This window comes from Mus musculus, chromosome 16 (genome assembly GCF_000001635.26).
Source record: "Mus musculus strain C57BL/6J chromosome 16, GRCm38.p6 C57BL/6J".
In the NCBI taxonomy this organism is placed as follows: domain Eukaryota; kingdom Metazoa; phylum Chordata; class Mammalia; order Rodentia; family Muridae; genus Mus; species Mus musculus.
The window spans coordinates 66,911,976-66,931,753 of NC_000082.6; the positions used below are offsets into that span (position 1 = coordinate 66,911,976).

The window sequence follows — 19,778 nt, forward strand, 5'->3', positions numbered from 1 at the left end:
TGATCTTGTCTCTCTCTCTCTCACACACACACACACTTGCACACACATGCACACACACACACACACACACACACACACACACACATGCACACACATCCACACACACTGAACAAAATTACAATTAAATTAATGAGCAAGATATTGTCAGATGTAGTACACAATAGTTGAAACTGAACATTGGAACGCTACAGCAAACTTCACTACAATGGAGACTCTGATGATTCAATATAAAAATTGAAAATAAATGGATTTTCCATGACAACTCATTATGGTTATAACCTCATACACAGACAACATTATGAGCCCTCAGGTTATGACTTGAAAAGCTCTGGAGTTTAAGAGTATATTTTAAAATCTTAATAGCATCCAAGTAGATCATTCTCAAAAGATGCAAACATTTTGGACTCCTTTCAACTGTAATTGGCACAGGGCATCAAACTAAATAGCTATGAACTGAAGAGGCATTCGGTATTCAAAAGCATTATTCCTTTGTGAAGGCTTAGACAGGATATTCCCTGTATTCATTGCAAGAACAATACCCAACATCCAAAATATAATAAATGCTTAAGAACTGAGCTTTCTGAAATCTCTGTCAGCTCTGAAAAAAAAAAAAGCTTAATTTTATAGCATTATTAGGCAGAAAAAAATAGGGATCAGTGGAAATCTGATGGTTTCAGTTTGATCCCAGTACCCACTCTAAAAAAAGAAAATCGACTCCTTAAAGTTATTCTCACTTTCATATGTACATTGTATGATGCATGTGCCACAACATGTATGTATGTACCTCATCCACACACATATTGTACATGCATACATGTGCACACTATTTCATGTGCACGCTATATACAAAACCACCACAAACTTCATGCCCCTTGGTATTGCAAACTTTATACTCCCCAGTACAGGGGAACGCCAAGGCCAAGAAGTGGGAATGGGTGGGTAGGGGAGCAGGGTAGGGGGAGGGTATAGGGAACTTTCAGAATAGCATTTGAAATGTATATAAAGAAAATATCTAATAAAATAATAATAATAATAATAATAATAATAATAATAATAATAATAAAGATAACAAAACATGGATAAGAAGAAAATACTCAAACAATATCCTGGAAGCATACGTTTTTAATATCTGCTAACTGTATACCTTACTGTATCACTTAACTTCATTGGTCTCAGTTTGTCCATTAGTAAACAGAATGATTATGTTAGGAACTTCACAGCACTGTTGTGAACATAAAAGAAGTTAATTGAATCGCAAGGGATCTAATAATTCTTTTGTTACACAAACGTGTAGTGATTATTAATCACTTAGGATCATGTAGTAATTACATCAGAGTGAACGACAGTGTTTTCCACATCCCTTTCTGCTCCTGGCATGGTAGTTTCTGTTAATGAATAAAGAATTAAAGACTTAGACGTGGCATATAGAGAACAAAGTTCCTTGTTGATACTTCCAAATGCTAAATTAAAATTTGGTTATTTAATAACAATATAACTTCATATAAATAATACTTCTCCCCAATAATTCTTTGGACTGAGTGATTTTTTTTCCTTATCTTTGGACAAACAAATGCACATAAAATGTGTTGTACGTGCATGCATATGTACACATTTGCATGGATGGGTAGGGATGCCAGAGGCACAAGGCTAGTGCCTTTATTCATGACACCCAACTTTATTTCTCAGTCAGTTCTCACTGAACCAAAATCTCACCCTTTGGCTAGTGCGTCTTTGAAGAGTATTTCCACAGTACTCTGTCTACCTGCATCCATGCTAGGTCACAGAGCACAGTGCCTACAGGGTTTTATTCTGTAGGAGGTGAGGTCCAAGCTCTCATTCTGACACAAGTCTGGTAAGCAATCTATCCACTGGTCCATCTCTCTAGCTCCATATTTATGATCTTTTGTTTTTATTTATTTTTATTTTTATTGAATATTTTATTTATTTACATTTCAAATGTTAGACCCTTTCCCGGTTTCCCTTTCTGAAGTTTTTCAATAGTGTACCCCATGAACTGTTGTGTTTCCTCTGGAGGAAAAAAAATGTTTGTTTTAAAGACATTTAGTATCTGTAAATTTCTTATCATATAATATATACATTATATACATATATATGTGTATATATAATTATATATTAAATAATACAACCTGCATATACAACTAGGATTACATTTTTTAACTGCTTTATTAATTAACATTCCAAATATTCCCCCTCCTGGTCCCCCCTCCAAGAATTTTTCACCCCTTTCCATCTCCCCTTTGCCTCTGAGAGGATGCTCCCCTACCCACACACTCACAAATTATAAAATATATTTTATAAATAAGAAAAAGAAATCTACTCTAGATTTTATTTTCAGGTAACATCATTTTCTTAATTATTTGCTCGTATTTTTCATAAATTACATAATTATAAAAAATATTCATCACAGTATAACAAGAGGAGAAAATACTTCTCAAAATTGAGAAGAAAGCAAAGGCAGGTGATTGTAACAGTGGGATATGGTGAGTGCCGTTCCTGTGTGACATTCACAAGAAAGCTGTGTGTAAGGATGAAGAGAGAAAAAACCCAGATCGCTTGGATGAAAAGATTGGAACAGACCCTGACATTTTCCAGTCTGATGTTTAGATTATGAAGTCCTCAGAGGATATAAATGAGAAAACAATCACAGTCACGTCAATGAGAGTCAAGGACCATTGTGTCAGCTGCAGATTGGCAATTGATTAGCAGTGGGAGCTTTTATAGCAGGAAGATCAAGGAAGAGTTGTGTGATGGTCAGAATGAGAGATGGCCACATCACAGACTTGATAAGTACTATAAGAACTGATGCCAGCGAGACACAGTTGAATGAAGAGACACGTTCCTTACTCTCAAATCAGTTGGCAAGATGGCAATAAATCATGAACTTCTACCAACGAGTTTCTAGAAGGGAGATTAATACAAAGCTACCTTTGTATAGGTTAAGAGGAAATCATTTCCAACCAGTTACAGCGCTGTAAGTATGTCAGTAGAAAGACATACATCAGTTAAATAAGATGGCACCGAATAACTCCCACACAAATAAAGAAGAATGCACCATGAACCCCCTTGTTAGAACTTCTTATTTTATTAATAATTAGTATGTGATAGTAAATAAATGTAGCTGGAATCCCTTTCTGCATAGTATATTTTAACTACCAACGAGACAGACTCTTGCTCTGAGATCCAGGGTTTCTCATTTGTGGCTTTAATCTTCCAAGGGCTTTAGAGGAAAATAGAAGGGCAGGGTGAGAACGATTTTCTCTGTAGAGCTAGTAAACCTTAAATGAGCGGAAAGTTAGAAATTTTGCCAAAATAAATAAGGAGAAGATAAGGTGTCGACGCAGACAGCTTCAAGTGGGTGGCAGTTATAGCCGTGCCTTCAACCATCAGGCTTTCAAAATACGCCTTCCTACCTGTTTGATGCTGTGGGGACTTCATATTGTAGTTTTCCATGACCTTCAATCACTGATCGTCGTGTTCTTACACTTTAGCTATGTAAAGGACTTCCATTCCTCTAAACCCACTGTGTGCTCTAAACTTGTTCGCTTTAAGAAAACGTGAGCAGACAAGCTTCTCCTTCAGGCCCAAGTATTCCTTAGTCCACTTCCACATTTTAGCTGCACTCCCGATGTTATTCAGAGAAACCCACCTTGCCACAGTTCCTCCCCGGTACTGGAGCAGAGGAACTCCTTGCAAAGTCATCACAATTCCAAAGTTCCTGGAAAAGTCAGCTCATATATATATATATATATATATATATATATCCCACCAACGGAATTTCCTTGGGACTCAAATCTCTGTCTCAGTGTCTTTTGCTTGAGAATCCTGCCCAGTTCTTGAGCAATTTTTATTGATTCTTTTAATTTGCTATATAGATCACACTGACCTTACACTAACAGGGATTCAAGTGCCTTTGCCTTCTGAATGGTGGATTAAAAGCCTGCTCTACAATGACTGAAAATTCTTCTGTATGATTTTATTTTTCATTTATAATTTTTTTTCCCGAGACAGGGTTTCTCTGTATAGCCCTAGCTGTCCTGGAACTCACTCTATAGACCAGGCTGACCTCAAACTCAGAAATCTGCCTGTCTCTGCCTCCAAAGTGCTGGGATTAAAGGCATGTGCCACCATTACCCAGCCTCATTTATAATTCTTATCCTGTTTTTTATATGTATAATAGGTTTACTTCATTTAAAAAAAAATCCTAGTTATTTTCTCAGCCATATAAACTAAGATGATAATTTTTTTCATCTTTTTGTCTATTTTTTTTTCTAACACAAAACTATTGAAGATGACAAGATACTTGAGGGCCAGTTCCATAAGACATTGAGCTTCATCTGTGTAGAAGATGACAAAAGGTTTTAACCCATAAACAGAGGCAAAAGCATATTTTCACTAAGTATTATTTTATAATATTAATGTTCTTTGCTATAAGTGTTTGTATACAGTAACATATTTTAATAATAGGATTAAATGTTTTTGCTTAGGATGTTTTCCAATCAATTTTATTATCTGTTACCATGGACCAACTAATTATGTGTTTATTTTTATTATCTATTCTGTTTATTAACTAACTATCTATCTATCTATCTATCTACCTATCAGTCTATCTCTCATGTATTTGTCTATCTAATATATCACCACCACCACCATCATCATCTACCATTTAGCAATCTCTCTATCTTATCCCAATGTATCCACAGGCTCAATATTCCCAGATTAAACCAACTGCACATAAAAAGATATATCTTCATTACGCATATACAAACAGTTTTCTTCTGACTCTTTTCTAAATAATGAAGTATACTATTTACAATGCCTTTAAGTTGAATTCGGTATTATTTATAATCCTGATACAGCAATGTATTTGGGAATTGATACAGATCTTACCCCTTGAGAGGCTCATTAGTTTTAAGTGGAAATTTAAACTGTGTTTTCGATTTTGGAAAAGGAATTCCTATTTATTTTCATGCCCAAAGGAGAGAGAAAAGAAAATTGCAATCAATGATATTTCTGTTGCACAATAAGCCCAGCTGGGAGAGTAGGTGGGGTCAAGGAACCGTCCCCAAAGTTCCCGCTGTGGATCCTAGCAGTCTCTTTCTCTTCTCCCTTTTACAGACTCTAACTAAAGGAAATGGCCAAAGGCAACAACACTGATAATAAAAAATATATTGCCTGCAGAAGTTGCACATGATATAAACCAATTTTCTATTTTTTATGAAGTAGCGAGTCTGTGAGGTATAGGAGAGAATCAGATAAAAAAAAACTATTAACAATTCTTACATATTTCTTACACTGTTTTCCTGGTTTTGTTGAATGTTAATGTACTGAGCAATTTTAGAAAACGTTAAAAAAGAAATTTGGTTATAACTACTATTAATTGCTTTTGAGTGAGACACAAAAATGAAAATGATAAAATATGATAAGAAACTCTTATTTTGATGTAATTCAATGTGTAACTTTAAAAATATCTTCGCATAGTTATAAATGGATCAAAACAACTTTATTATGATTCAGAAGCATTTCTGTTGCTTCATGTAGATTATGAATAGAGACAGCATATTTCCTTGTGCTGTTCACCTTGCAGAATATCTGTGAATGAACGGGGTCTTTTGAATGCCTCGTGTTCTCTATGATGAATTATGCAGAAGCTCTATTCCAGAACTATGCTAAGGTGCTAAAAGTTCATGTCTGCGAGTTGTTTGTGACTCACACAGATGTAGTGGACAAATACTTATTTTTCCTTTACTCAGAAGCCCAAATTTTTGTATGGAATAAAATACCACTGAGTTCACAATTGGATGCATTGAGAAGCTCAGACAAGATGTTTTTCTAAGAGACAAAATCAGCATCCTTGTTTATAGGATGTGGACAGAAGATGTGCTTCAAATCTCATTAATAGCAAAGGGATTGGAACAGAACGAATTGCTTATTGATTTGAGCATTTCCCCAACACTGTTATTTTATATTTAGAACATAAAAATCACTTCTTCCAGAGTGATCAGAGTTAAGAAACTTTGTATTTCTATATGGTATAAATTATGGGGGATGAATACTTCATATAATAATGAAGTTACAAAAGCACTCAGAGAACACTATAGATCCTTTTTATAGACTGTAAAGTGTTAAGTTGATTCCATAAATGTATATATTATTATTTGTCTCTATGTGTGCTGCCTGAACTTATTTATCACAAAAATAAAACGTAAATCTTTCATTCTCAAAGATTTCTTAAATGCTAAGGAATGACTGATAGTAGAGAAAGGACAAACTTTATTATCTCCAAGGTATCAGATACAAAGGACAATGAATTTTTCTGATACATGAAATATACTACTTAATTTGATCTCTCCTTCAGAATATTAAGCCTTCTAATTTCTTTTCACCTTTGTGTTATGTCTATGTGAGTTAATCTTGGTTATCAATTTTATATCCTTGGGAATTGAGGATCTCAGGAGAGAAATTGCTTCCCCCAGATTCACCTGTGATTCTGTATTATAGAGCTGCTGCTGCTGCTGTTGTTGCTTTTGTTGTTGTTGTTGTTGTTGTTGTTGTTGTTGTTTTGAAAGATGGAGGAATCCTGGCTTACTGCGTGTGTTGCCAATACTTACTGGAAAGATGGACCTGGTTATCACAAACAGAACAGATCAGACAGGGAACAAACCAGTCAGCAGGACTCTCTCTTGGTGGTCTATACCTCATTTCTGCTGCCAAATTACTGGAGTGTTTTACTCAGTGATGGACTCTAGCCTACAAGTGAAATGCCCCATTTTTTCCAATCACCAAATTTGCTTTTAGTCCTGATGTTCATGACAGCAAGAGAGAGCAAACTAGAACAACGTATCAAAGATTTTTTTGTTTGTTTGTTTTTTGTTGTTGCTGGTGGTGGTGTTTTATTTGTTTTTTTAAAGACAGGGTTTCTCTGTGTAGCCTTGGCTGTCCAGGAACTAACTCTGTAGACCAGGTTGGCCTCGAAGTCAGAAATCTGCCTGTCTCTGCCTCCCAAGTGCTGGGATTAAAGGTGTACACCACCACTGCCCAGCTGTATCAAAGTTTTAAGTGGCTTTAAAAAACATGATCTAGGAAACTGGGATGACATGTAAAACAGCTACCTAGGAACTACCCACTATTTTCAAGGCTAGAAGACAGGGCCTACTATTTTCAGAAAAAAAAAATCTCTACATCCAAAAGAAGCATAACAGAGCATCAATTATATATTAAAGTCATTGTATCAGAAACAATGCATTCTGCCTGTGTTTATGTACTAATGGAAAGTATGATAACAGTTGTGATTCCATCCTAAATTATAACCTGAGATACATGGATAACAATGTTACCTACTCTCATTAAAGAAGGTAAAAAGAGGAAGTCTGAAAGCATGAAGCTATTTTATATAAATAAGGTATCTGTTTTGTTGTCTGTCTTCCTGTCTTGTCAAAAATGCTTTGCTTAAAGGTATCCTTGTATTTGATTTTTCCTTGATGGAGAGGCATTCACGTGATTGTGACAAGCTCAAGTGAGATTGGTAATGTAAGAACAGGACTCATCAGAGTTCTTTTTAGTCCTACCTGGGAAAGCTCAGTCCTATATAGCAATATTACTTGAGCTTCATTTTTAATAAAACCAAACTAAGTATGGAGTTATCAACAATAGGCCCACCCGAAGGATCCCACTGGAAATAGCACACACATGTAAGTGAATTGACCTCTGTGTTGGAAGTAAACATAATAATTTCAAGTGTTTGAGTGCCCAGATCATGTTTAAAATAATCTGCTCGGTGAATCTTTTTCCTGGAATGATGAACATCTTTCTTTTTTTCTAGAAAGAATGGCCTAGGAGGAGAAAAGTCAATGCTTGTCATATTTCTTGCTGAGTTCATAATTAGCATCAGCAAATATTTTTTGTGTGTGTGTCTCCGCTGTGCTTGGGGGGGGGGGCGGTGATGTTCAGCATCACTGACCATCATCTAAATGTCCAATGCTAAATTAAGTTTCTCTGATTTATACTCATCGCTTCATGTGTGCCTGGGCTCATCTGTTCTTACAAGCTGCTCGGTTGTGCTCCTACCAGCAAATTATGTGACACAACCAACCTGGTGCTAATTTACGGATCTCTGTACTCTGTGCAACCACCGCCGCCAACACCAACAACAAAAGATTTCAGTTTATATAGATAATTCCTGCTCGTTATGGTTTTACTACTTCGTCTCTAAGTGAGCACTGCCAAGCCAATAACATACCCGCAGTAATTAAGAACACGTGAAGCAAATCAACAGTAGACTTTTCCATCTGTCGGTCTGCAGTGCTTTAAATTATTTGTACACCCTGGTGAAATATATAGAACTTCCATTCAGTATATTAAGTTATTCTTTGTGAAAGGAATACCACAGCTTGGAAAAGAAAGTTTATTGAGCCACCTTTTGAAGAGCTACTTTCAGAGTCAAGCACGCCTTTGGTGGGGGTGGAATGACAGGGCTCCTGCCCCCTGGGACAAGGCCAACAGGGCATGGGCCTCCTCCAAGGTTCAAAGGCTGCTCTGGGCATATGAACTAACCAGTACCACCCAGAGCTTGTGTCTCTAGTTGCATATGTAGCAGAGGATGGCCTAGTCCGCCATCATTGGGAGGAGAGGCCCTTGGTCTTGCAAAGATCATATGCCCCAGTACAGGGGAATGGCAGGGCCTGGAAGCAGGAATGGGTGGGTTGAGGAGCAGGGTGGTGGGCAGGGGTGGGGGTGGAGGGTATAGGAGATTTCCAGAGAGGCAACTAGGAAAGGGGATAGCATGTGAAATGTAATTGAAGTAAATATCTAATAAAAAAAAATAGTTAAAAAAAAGACTTGTTTGTATAATAATGGGCATATTCCTCCTTCATAAAATGTCTTCTCTGTTAATGTTAATGACTTCATGATAATCAGAGTCAACAAGAGTCTGGGGTGGGGGTGGGAAGAAAGTGTGACTAATGTCTCAGCAAATGGCAAACACTGAGATCTCCAAAACAGCCCTTAGGGCTGTGGCAAAGAACTCTAACATCATGAGTCTGAAAATACATAATTTCTTAACTATGCAAAAATAAGGATGCAATATGAATTGCATAAGGAGCTTCACAGATCTAAAGGAACAGAGGCAACCATACTATGAACCACCTTGTCAGAAAGATACAAAGGCAGGCAGATACAAAGGGAGACTTCTGAACTCAAAGTTAGCCTGGACAGAGCAAAGTTATGCTCAGGTATGGTAGAAATGGGAATTTCAGGGCAAGGTCCCACTTAGATAGTTTATCCTCTGTGCTTAACATGGGCAGGCAGATCTCTGGATTCTTTTGTAATGTCTAAAAAATAAAAAGGTGCTTGCTTGCTCTCTCCTAAGAGTCAAAGGGCTAATGTGCTGCTTTGTGGGATGGTCAAAGGGGAACCTGGAATAAATAACTGAATTAAAATGTAAATTAAAAACTGGGCTTTTGGTCTGCATGAGGTAATCTGAGGAAAAGTGATGGAAGTTTCTTTTTCTTTTTGGAATTTTTCTCTAGAGATTGCTAAGCTGTCTGAAGATCTTTGGAGAGTGAACACAGCTCTTTAAGAATTTTTTTCTAACAGGATTTCTGAGGTCAGGAATCCCAAGAATTACTTAAGTGAGATGACACAGCTCTTTTAGATTTTTTTTTTTTTTTTAGCTGTCCAGAGAAACCTGTCTGAAGAGTGAACACAGCTATTTTTAGAAGTTCTCTAACAGAATTTCTGACTAGGTTGGAAGATCCAAGACTTTTTTTTACAGCAGCTCTTCTGACTTTAGTAAGAAAACCCATGAGCTATTCAGAGAGCTTTAGAATTTTTACTAGCAGAGAGAACTCTCTGGACCAGAGAGAGCTGTCTCGAACAGAAAGCTAGGCTGTCTCAACCAGAGAATTGTTAAATTTATTCTTACATATTTATTTTTATTGGTTATTTTATTTATTTACATTTCGAATGTTATCCCCCTTCCTAGTGTCCCCCATTCTCTCCTCCCTCCCACCTGCCTCTATGAGGGTGCTCCCATACCCACTCCTACCTCAGCAGTTTAGCATTCCCCTAACCTGGATCATTAAGCCTCCATAGGACTAAAGGTCTCCCTTCCCAGTGATGCCCAATAAGGCAATCCTCTGCTACATATCTAGTTGGAGCATGGGGAACCCCTGTGTACTCTTTGGTTGGTGGTTTAGTACCTGGGAGCTTTGGGGGTCTGGTTGGTTGATATTGTTCTTCCTATGAGGTTGAAAACCCCTTTAGCTACTACAGTCCTTGTCCTAACTTCCCTATTGGGGTCATCCCCTCCCACTGAGTCCAAAGTTTGGCTGTTGTACATCCACATCTGTGTTGGTCCAACTCTGGCAAAAAGGCTGCCTAAAGCAAAGCAGAACGGAGAGAGCAGTCTAAAAAGTTTTCTCAAGCAGACTACAGAGTCAAGAGCTATCTACAGAGAACTGTATAAGGAGCCACCTCCCGAAGAACATAGGCTGATAGGCTGCCAGCTTGGACCCATGATTTGATTGATTTGATTTCAAGGGTTTTTTGTTTTTTGTTTTTTGTTTTTTTGTTTTTTGTTTTGGTTTTTCAAGATAGGGTTTCTCTTTGTTTTTGAGGTTCCTAGACACTCTTTCTCTCAGCAATCTGGACCTAGCTGAGGCTGGTTCTTGGCAATTAGTGAGGAATTTCCCAGTAAGTCAAATGATTAAATTTGGAATTTTCCATCAATATTTGAATCGCTCTCTTGCCTCATCTCTCAACCCCTTTTTTCTCTTTTCATTGTGTTTAGGTAATAAAACTGAGTTTCTAAAACATTTAAGTCTATGTTTCCAGTCAGCTTACTCATGAGCATTCAACCTTCTCTGAAGTATCTGACTCACTTTCTATTAATTTTCAGCTCATAGACACCGCTACTTCTTTTCTTCTACAGTTCATAAAAAATTACCTCAATTGCCAGTTTGCTGTGACTCAGAAAATGAAGCCCCAAGGCTATAACCCATGATTCACTTTGCCAAGAATAAAAGGGTTGAAGCAAGAGAGGAGACTACAAGCAAGACACAGGCTTCTGAGGATGCCTTGTTGTTACCAAATTTACATCAAAATGAAAAAAATCTTACTCTTTCTCCCATTTCTTTTTGGACAGGATTCGTTTATAATGAAACTCTTAACAATTTTGCTATACGGATTACAGAACATAAGAATAAAATGGCCAAATTTACCTATTTAGAAATTTAAAAATTTGTAGATTTTGGAAGCAATAGGCATAACTTTTATGAGTTTTTTTAATTCAAAAACAAATAAAACTCAGCAGGAAATTTTTTAAAACTATTGTGAGCCAGATATATTTTTTCCTTTGTCTTCTTTTCAGGAAAAATATATTTGCTGGTATGACAGGGCCACTGCATATATGAACTCACAGCAGTTGTGACTGCATGCAAAAGACCTGCCCAAGATGAAGCCAGTGAAAATCCCAGCATGGCTGAGAGAAGCAGTCACAAAATTCCACCCTAGCTTAGAAGCTATTGTCAACCTATGGCTGCTAGTATAAGGAGGGTCAATTTTGTTCAGAAATGCAGCCCGGAAGAGGCTGCCTGTGCTCCAGTCAATGCTTCTACACATACCCTATGTAGTAAGTGACACAAAATAGGATTAAAACAAACGCATAAACTTGGGTGAGAAATTTGGGGTAGGACATACAGGAGGCATTGGAAGTGAGGAGATGGGGAGAGAATTTGATAAAAAATGTATTACATGCTCAGGCAGTAAAAAAAAAAAAAATTATACATGAGAAAATGAGATAAAATAAATCTTGAAAAAATAAGCAAGGGTACTGAAATATTTATTCTCATTAATATTTAATGACTAACTTTGACACTTCAGGCTTTACTTTGTTTCTTTAGTTTTCAAGATCTACAATGTGCCCAAAACCTTATCATGTTCCTCTCTTTATGAAAAATGATACTAAAAAGAAATAGCAGCAAAAGGCTGTAGTAGACATCTACTTCTGCTAACTGCCAACCATGGAAGATTTATCAAATTCACAGACTTTCTTGTAAGTAAAAGAGAGGCTGGTAAGGGAAACCAGTACTTTGGTTCTGATTCCTTCATAAAGGTGAATGAATGTAAGATTCAGATTCTCAACTCAGAATGGACAATTCCTCAGAAATGAGAGTTAACCTAAAATAGTAATAGACTACAAAATAATCAAATCTGACTTTAAAAGTCTACTTTGAACACACATATCTTCATACACACTAACTAACCCAGCTACCCACAAACATTCAGCTTTCGATTAAGTTGAAGATTGGTATTAGAGATGGAAGGATAGTCAACATATGCAGATGAAGAGCTGGGGTAACCAGAATCTAAAGTTAGAATTCATGACTGCCTGACAGTCTAACAAAACCTACAAATAGAGCTGACTGAGAAAAACAGGAGAATGAACTGAAATTTGCAACTGACGATGACAGGGAGGTAGGGGGCATTTCCAGGAAGAGATAGAGAACTGGAATTGGGGAGACCCCCAGGAATCAACAAGGATGTCCTTAGCTATAACTCACAGCATTGGGGATATGGAGCCCGGGGAAGCTGCCTCCTGTGGCCAGGCAGGAACCCCCGTGGAGCAATAGGGACACCAACCCATCCATAAAATTTTCAAGCCCAAAACTTACAGGAAATATTTGTTTTACGTAAAGAAATTCCAACTATAGGGATTGGGACATTTTTTTAGTGGCTTAAGCACCTACTGCACAAGAATCAAGGTCTGAGTTTGTATCCTCAGCACTCAGTAAGAGGCCAGGCTTTTCTATGACTACATAACCCTCACACTGAGAGAACCAACCGATAGGTGGTTATTGGGGACTAAGGGCCAATCAGTCTAGCCAAAATGGCTAGTTTCAGGTTTAGTGAGCTTTCCACTTCACAATAGCAGTGAAGATAGAGAAGCAGAGAGAAAAACGGCTATGTCAACGCTAGCTTCCACAAATATGCATAGACCACACACAGTGCACATATGCACAGATACACACTACTTCCAAGTTGATACCACTCTAGAAAATGCTGTGAGGAACTTAATTTTTTAATGTTTTGTTATCAAGGGGGAATATACCAGTAAACTTAGCAAAATGTAAGCATAAAGTTACTTGGATTTTATAGATTCGTAGTATACACAAAAGAGTAAGAAAACTCAGAGTGATCCCCAGGGCAATCTCGTTTTACAGACTGAGCTACATGTAAGAGATAATTATGAAACCATGAAATGCAGGTGAGCTGTATCCCTTAGTATGCATGCTGGTTATCACCTTCCAAATGCTTTCACTGAAGTAAGTTGTCCCTAGCTAGCGCCAGACCTGTCCTAAACAAGAAGACAATTATTGAGAAACTAACCTAAAAAAAAAAACATGGCTTTTTATGTGTTTTCAATAAATACACAGGTTTTGTGTGTTTGAATGAGTAAGTATATATCAATGTTAAGCATTATGAAAAGAGAAATGTACTTACTACTTACTAGGATGATATATAATGATGCAGAATATTGGGGGCTTGTTATTGCTTCTTACTCTTGCAAATGATTCTTTTTTCTTTTCTCACTTTAAACTCAGTCTGAAAATCATCCCTTCACAGTGAATGATTAGACATGCCCCCTCCTCTTGCATCCCTTTGTCTCCCCCAGTGCTGTTTGAAAAGGTCTCTTGTTTGCCTCTTCCAACACAGGGCTGCCTTCACTCTGTTCTAATAGCTACAGCACTCAACATTTTTTTTTTTCTCACCACACATGAGCATTGTGTAAACACTATGCATCTGTTGTACGTAGGACAGCTTCCAATATATCTGTGAGGCCTGTTGTTTTATTTTGCTTTTGTTTCTCTTTTTTAAAAAACAGATTCTGTCATGCTAAAAGGTAAAACAATGTCATCAATCATGTTAAGCAAACCTGTCTCCCTGTGCAGCTGCATTCAACAAACACCTCAGCAAACATCTTTTATGTGTATATACCAAGTCGGAAGCTAGTTAGCCATGGCTCCTGGAGATTCTACTTTGGATTATTTCAATATGGTTTGTTCACAAGTCTGTGTTTTATATATTCCCTTTTTTTTTTTTTTTGGTACTCTAATTCTCCAGTGTTGAGACTCTTGTTTTTATTCAATGAATAAAGACCTAAATGACTATTTATATATATGACTATTGACTATTTTATATAACTATTTTATCACTTTAATTCTACATTTACATGAAGAACAGTTAGCATTTATTCTAAAAATATATAAGGCTAGTTTTTCCCAAAGATGGAGCAACTTTATGTCATTGTTTAATTTTGGTCAGGAGATATAGGTGGCTCAGTAGATTGGTGACACTGGTGGGTGTTATTCTCCACAAAGATTTACATTCACTCTTCCTGGGCAACCATGCAGAAGTTCAACCCTTACACATAATCAGCATCATAAATTTTGAAAAGCCCTAATTTGTGTGTATGTGTGTGTGTGTGTGTGTGTGTGTGTGTGTGTGTGTGTGTAAAAGAGAGAAGAGGGAAAGAGACAATAAAAGCCTTCCTCAAGGTAGTTATCTGCTAGTTTTCTGAAGACACAAACTCACCATAGTCTAATCCCTTCCATCATTTTAGCCCTTAGAGTCTGAGTTACCTCATGAGCATCATGCATTAAACTGTTTAAGTTTTACAAACTCTGAGAGGAGAGGCATCACATTGTAATGACCCAGTTCCACATCAGAAGGTAGCCTTTTGTCTATCAGTCAATGACTGTCTTTCTCTCTGTTTTTGTCTCTCCCTCTTTCTCTCACCTCCTCCTCTCTCTTAAATACACACACACACACACACACACACACACACACACACATACACACAGACATCTATCTATCTATCTATCCATCTATCAACTATCTATATACCTATGTGACTATCATGTATCATATATCTATATGTCTATGTTTCTATCTATCATCGATTTATCATCATCCATTTATTGTAATGTATGTCCTCTGTCATCTTCATGTTGAATGGTGATAAGAGACTCCTTTTCTATCAACAGTGACAAAGTGCTCTGTCACTATGGCCTTCTTACATGAAGATTTGCATTGTAGTGGGTTTCTCTGTTAAATTCTTTTCAAATTATCTTATTCCTGCTGAAACCTGATTGACATATTACACCTGAAGTCCTTCTCAGAAGCATATATTATTGATACTAGCCTTTATGATTGATCTAACATAATTATTTTATCAAACATAAAAGGTACACTTACTAAGTAACTTCATTAATCATATATAAATAGGTCATTCAATATAATTATTGCAAACTGAAAAGTAAAAAAAAAATATGTATATATCATGGATTTAGTCTGAAGCATAAGTTGTGTTGTTTGAAAGCCTTGGCTGTCAAGTATTCCAAAGATTCTTGAAGAAAAGTATTTAGGGAGCTAAATAAATGGCTCAGCTGTTAATAGCACTTGTTCTTCAAGAAGACCCATGTTCAGCTTTCAGCACCCACAAGGTGGCTAACAAACACAAATAAGTCCAGTTCTAAGGGATCTGAATCTATCTTCTGATTTCCATTGGCACAAAGTATATAACTGGTAAACACATACACAAACAGGCAAAACATTCATATACATAAAATAAAAAAATATTTTTATAGACATGTACTATTTAGTGATTTTTATAGCTTGTGTGTAGCAAATGGATATTTTAGGCTTATAATAAAATTTCACTTCTAGTATGGTGGGCAAATCAAATTTATATTATCCTTGATAATTTAAAATGAATATATTCCCTGTAAGGTTTTAAATGTTTCAGCATTTGGTTTTTGTGATAGCAAGACTCCACTGTCAAAACTCTAGGCGAGAACTTTAAGTAAGACTTTAATAAATTATGAGACTAGAAATGAGGTAAGATTCATCAACCAAGGTACTTCATCAACTATACTAAGTTAAACTTGTTTATTATCAAAGAGATAAAGAAGTTACAACAATATATTTCCTTGTGTCAAAAATGTTCTTAAAAGGATTCATTTCAAAAATCTTGAAAACCCCTGAAAATTTGATTTCTTTGAGAAAAATGAAACTCAACTTTCATCACTATTTTTATGCATATGACCTTCCTTGCTTTGCCATCCATGCTTCTTTTTTTAAATATTTTTATTACATATTTTCCTCAATTACATTTCCAATGCTATCCCAAAAGTCCCCCATACCCTCCCCCCCACTTCCCTACCCATTTTTTTTGCCCTGGCATTCCCCTGTACGGAGGCATATACAGTTTGCGTGTCCAATGGGCCTCTCTTTCCAATGATGGCCGAGTAGGCCATCTTTTGATACATATGCAGCTAGAGTCAAGAGCTCCGGAGTACTGGTTAGTTCACAATGTTGTTCCACCTAAAGGGTTGCAGATCCCTTTAGCTCCTTGGGTACTTTCTCTAGCTCCTCCATTGGGAGCCCTGTGATCCATCCAATAGCTGATTGTGAGCATCCACTTCTGTGTTTGCTAGGCCCCGGCATAGTCTCACAAGTGACAGCTACATCTGGGTCCTTTCGATAAAATCTTGCTAGTGTATGCAATGGTGTCAGCGTTTGGAAGCTGATTATGGGGTGGATCCCTGGATATGGCAGTCTCTACATGGTCCATCCTTTCGTCTCAGCTCCAAACTTTGTCTCTGTAACTCCTTCCATGGGTGTTTTGTTCTCACTTCAAAGGAGGGGCATAGTGTCCACACTTCAGTCTTCATTCTTGAGTTTCATGTGTTTAGCAAATTATATCTTATATCTTGGGTATCCTAGGTTTTGGGATAATTTCCACTTATCAATGAGTTTCTTTGAGAACTCCTCACACACTGTGTTTCTATCTTAGATGTCAGTGTATCATATCCACCACCAGCCCCCAGCCACTGTCCTATGTCTGCCTGTGCCCTATGGCTTCTTCTCAGCAGACGCCTCCATGTCCTGCTTCCTCTAGCTCAACCCACTTGCAATCTTTCCTAGTCTCAAGGCTCCTCACTAATTATTTCTGAAAATGATCAGAATGATCTTCCCTGCTTATTTTAGTTAATATTGAACTATTCCTTTATTTAAGTCTGAAATCTAATGTTTAATCTTCTGAGAAGGAAAGTTATGAATGTTTACTTTTCATAAATCAAGTTCTTACTAAACTCCTTGAAGTCTAAGATGAGATAAATGGTTTTATATATGAACTTATATTTTTGCTCCCTTGGTTTATGGATATCATGAAGGACTCAAGATTATTAAGCTAATAGAAAAAGAATATTAATAATACTGTAACTTTTTATTTATGTCTTATAACTTCAGACATTAAAATGCTAATGATTCTATATTCTGACAGTTGACTCATTAAATTTATGTTAGTGAAAATCCCACACTAAAGAGCTTGTTTACGTTTACCATAAGAAAAATACCTATTCAACATGATTTATTAGTCTCATTTTTATAATTCAAGAATTAAAGAACTGAGTAAGAAGTAATAATCCAAACTTGACCTACCACTGACATCTTCAGCAAGGAATTCATCTGTGAATTTCACCTTGTGTAAAATATGCTATGACAGATCTGGAAAGGATGGGGGATTGTATTTCCTACCATCTATAAAATCCTAATTATGTCACATTTTAAGTTCACATCAAACATGTAGAAGGCATAGGGATAACCTCAACATAGGAAGTAGCAGAGAGGGAGCTACTCAGATTTCTCCAAATACTGGCCTGAATGTCAAACTAATCTCATTCAAAAGAAAAAGAAAGACTCCAAGACATATGGAGTTTTAAAAATCAATTGACATGTCCTGTAATATATAAATATGTGGTCAACTGTGTGTGGTGGCACATACCTATGATGCTAAGAGACAAAAGGAAAGGGACAATTGCTTTCAAGGTCACTCAGTTACCCAGAAAATTGCTACTCTTAATGACTACCTCAATGAAACCCCATTTTCATAAGAATTGTTCCACAATTAGGCATAGACTCTTTTTTAAATACTGCTTACAATTAATATATACTGCAAAATGATACTGTCAATCCTATTAAAATTCTTCATAGTCATAATACAGCCTTGTACTGACCTTTTTATCATTACAAAAGAGAGCATTTCTGAGCAGGCACAAACTAAACCCAAATAATCTACCACAATGAACAATGGGAATGCACTTAGTAACAACAATGCAAAACTAGTAGACAGGAGATTTCCAATGAAATAAAATTGTCAAGATAGAAGAAAGTATTTGTACTTGGAAGTGAAGAAAATAATAGTAGAAGATGAGACATTTGTTTTATTGAAAATCTAATTAAATCATGAAGATCTCTCTATAAATAACTGGAGGCACAGTGATAGTTGATACCATTACAGTACGCCATCTACATGTGTGGCCACAGAAAGACAAAACTTATGTATAGTTTTCATTACATGTGTTCCCCTGTAGGCATTTTGCATATGTGATGTTTCACAAGAGGTGTGGAGATACAGATGCAAGTTAAATTGTGCAAAGTGCAGAGCACACTACATTCATTAGGATTGGTAATTTGTACAAAGCTAATCTACACTTCACTAAAGAATGTAAAAATCTATACATAAGAGTAAATTAGGAAAGGGAACTATCAGAAAATATAATTATCGTGCAAATTATCTTTGTTGAAATTAAACCTGTAAAGAATGTAATTTCTCTTGGACTAATAAATTTGAAATGAGACAAAAAGCAAAATGTGTTTTGAAAATCACCTCTACTTAACAAATTTAGTAAGACTGCATTTGTGTTTACATTATTCTTATCAATTTTGTCTTACACCACTTCTTGGGTTGCCTTCACTTTTGTACACTGCATAAATCTTTCACACTGATTTCATTTATTTCACAGCTATCTATGCAATAATTGCGAAGAGATTGGTATGTGTTTAGATACGAGCAAAGTTCCTAGCAGCTTGGGGAAATAAAGGAACCACAAATCAAAGATAAGCACACCTTGTCAAAGCTAAGAGACTGGCAATTTCAGGTCCTTAACAGACTGAACACTAGAAAGCCATCTCAGTGGGCTGAAATATCTGCCGTTAAGGAGAAGTAAATGTGTGAGGAAAGTCTGTCATCCTACCATAAAATCATCCAACTGTAGTGTGTCTAGTAAAATCATTCTCTTCTCATCTCTACTATCCCATTTGCATCCAGGGCCCTGGTTTTGTTGGAGTCTGATGTGAGCTTACAGAAGAAGTGGCATTCCTTCACAAACACAAATACCCATCAAAAACATGGGTAGAGAAGTAAATTGACTGGAAAGGAGATATAAGGCAATTTAGATTTTTTGGGGGGGGTTCTCTAGTGAAAATCTAGATAGAAGTAAGAAAACAAATTGATTATAAGAGTATAAGTGAACTGCAGAGTGCTTTTTGTTTAAAATATACCAATATTGAAACCTACTAGTAATAGTGTAGCAAAACAAATATTTTTATATGTAGATGTGAAATTTCTTAATTGTTTAATAGAGAGAACAAATCTATGCAAAAATGTATTTTGTTGAAGGAGAAGAGGAGAGTTCTGGAAGGCAAGACTTCATAAGGAGTGTCACTTTTCACATATAAAAAGGATGTTTTAGATTACAGCAAAATGTTAAAAAATGGTTTAGCTTCCTTGGATTAATGCCATTTGAAACAGATCATAGAGAAAACTAGTTTATATAAAAGATATCCAATATATCCATTTCTTTCCCTATTGATATGAGATTCTTTTCTACCATCTGCCAGCATATAATTTATTAGCA

The 19,778-nt window shown here is 36.5% G+C and overlaps 1 protein-coding gene and 1 non-coding gene across 8 annotated transcripts in view; one reads left to right on the top strand and one right to left on the bottom strand.

Annotated features, from left to right (window-relative positions):
• Window positions 1–19,778, bottom strand: part of Cadm2 (cell adhesion molecule 2) — a 965,502-nt gene that overhangs the window by 256,560 nt on the left and 689,164 nt on the right. The window lies entirely within an intron of this gene.
• On the top strand, window positions 9,576–9,636 carry LOC115488688. The gene has a single exon (XR_003951987.1). It is a non-coding gene; the product is annotated as a U7 small nuclear RNA (small nuclear RNA).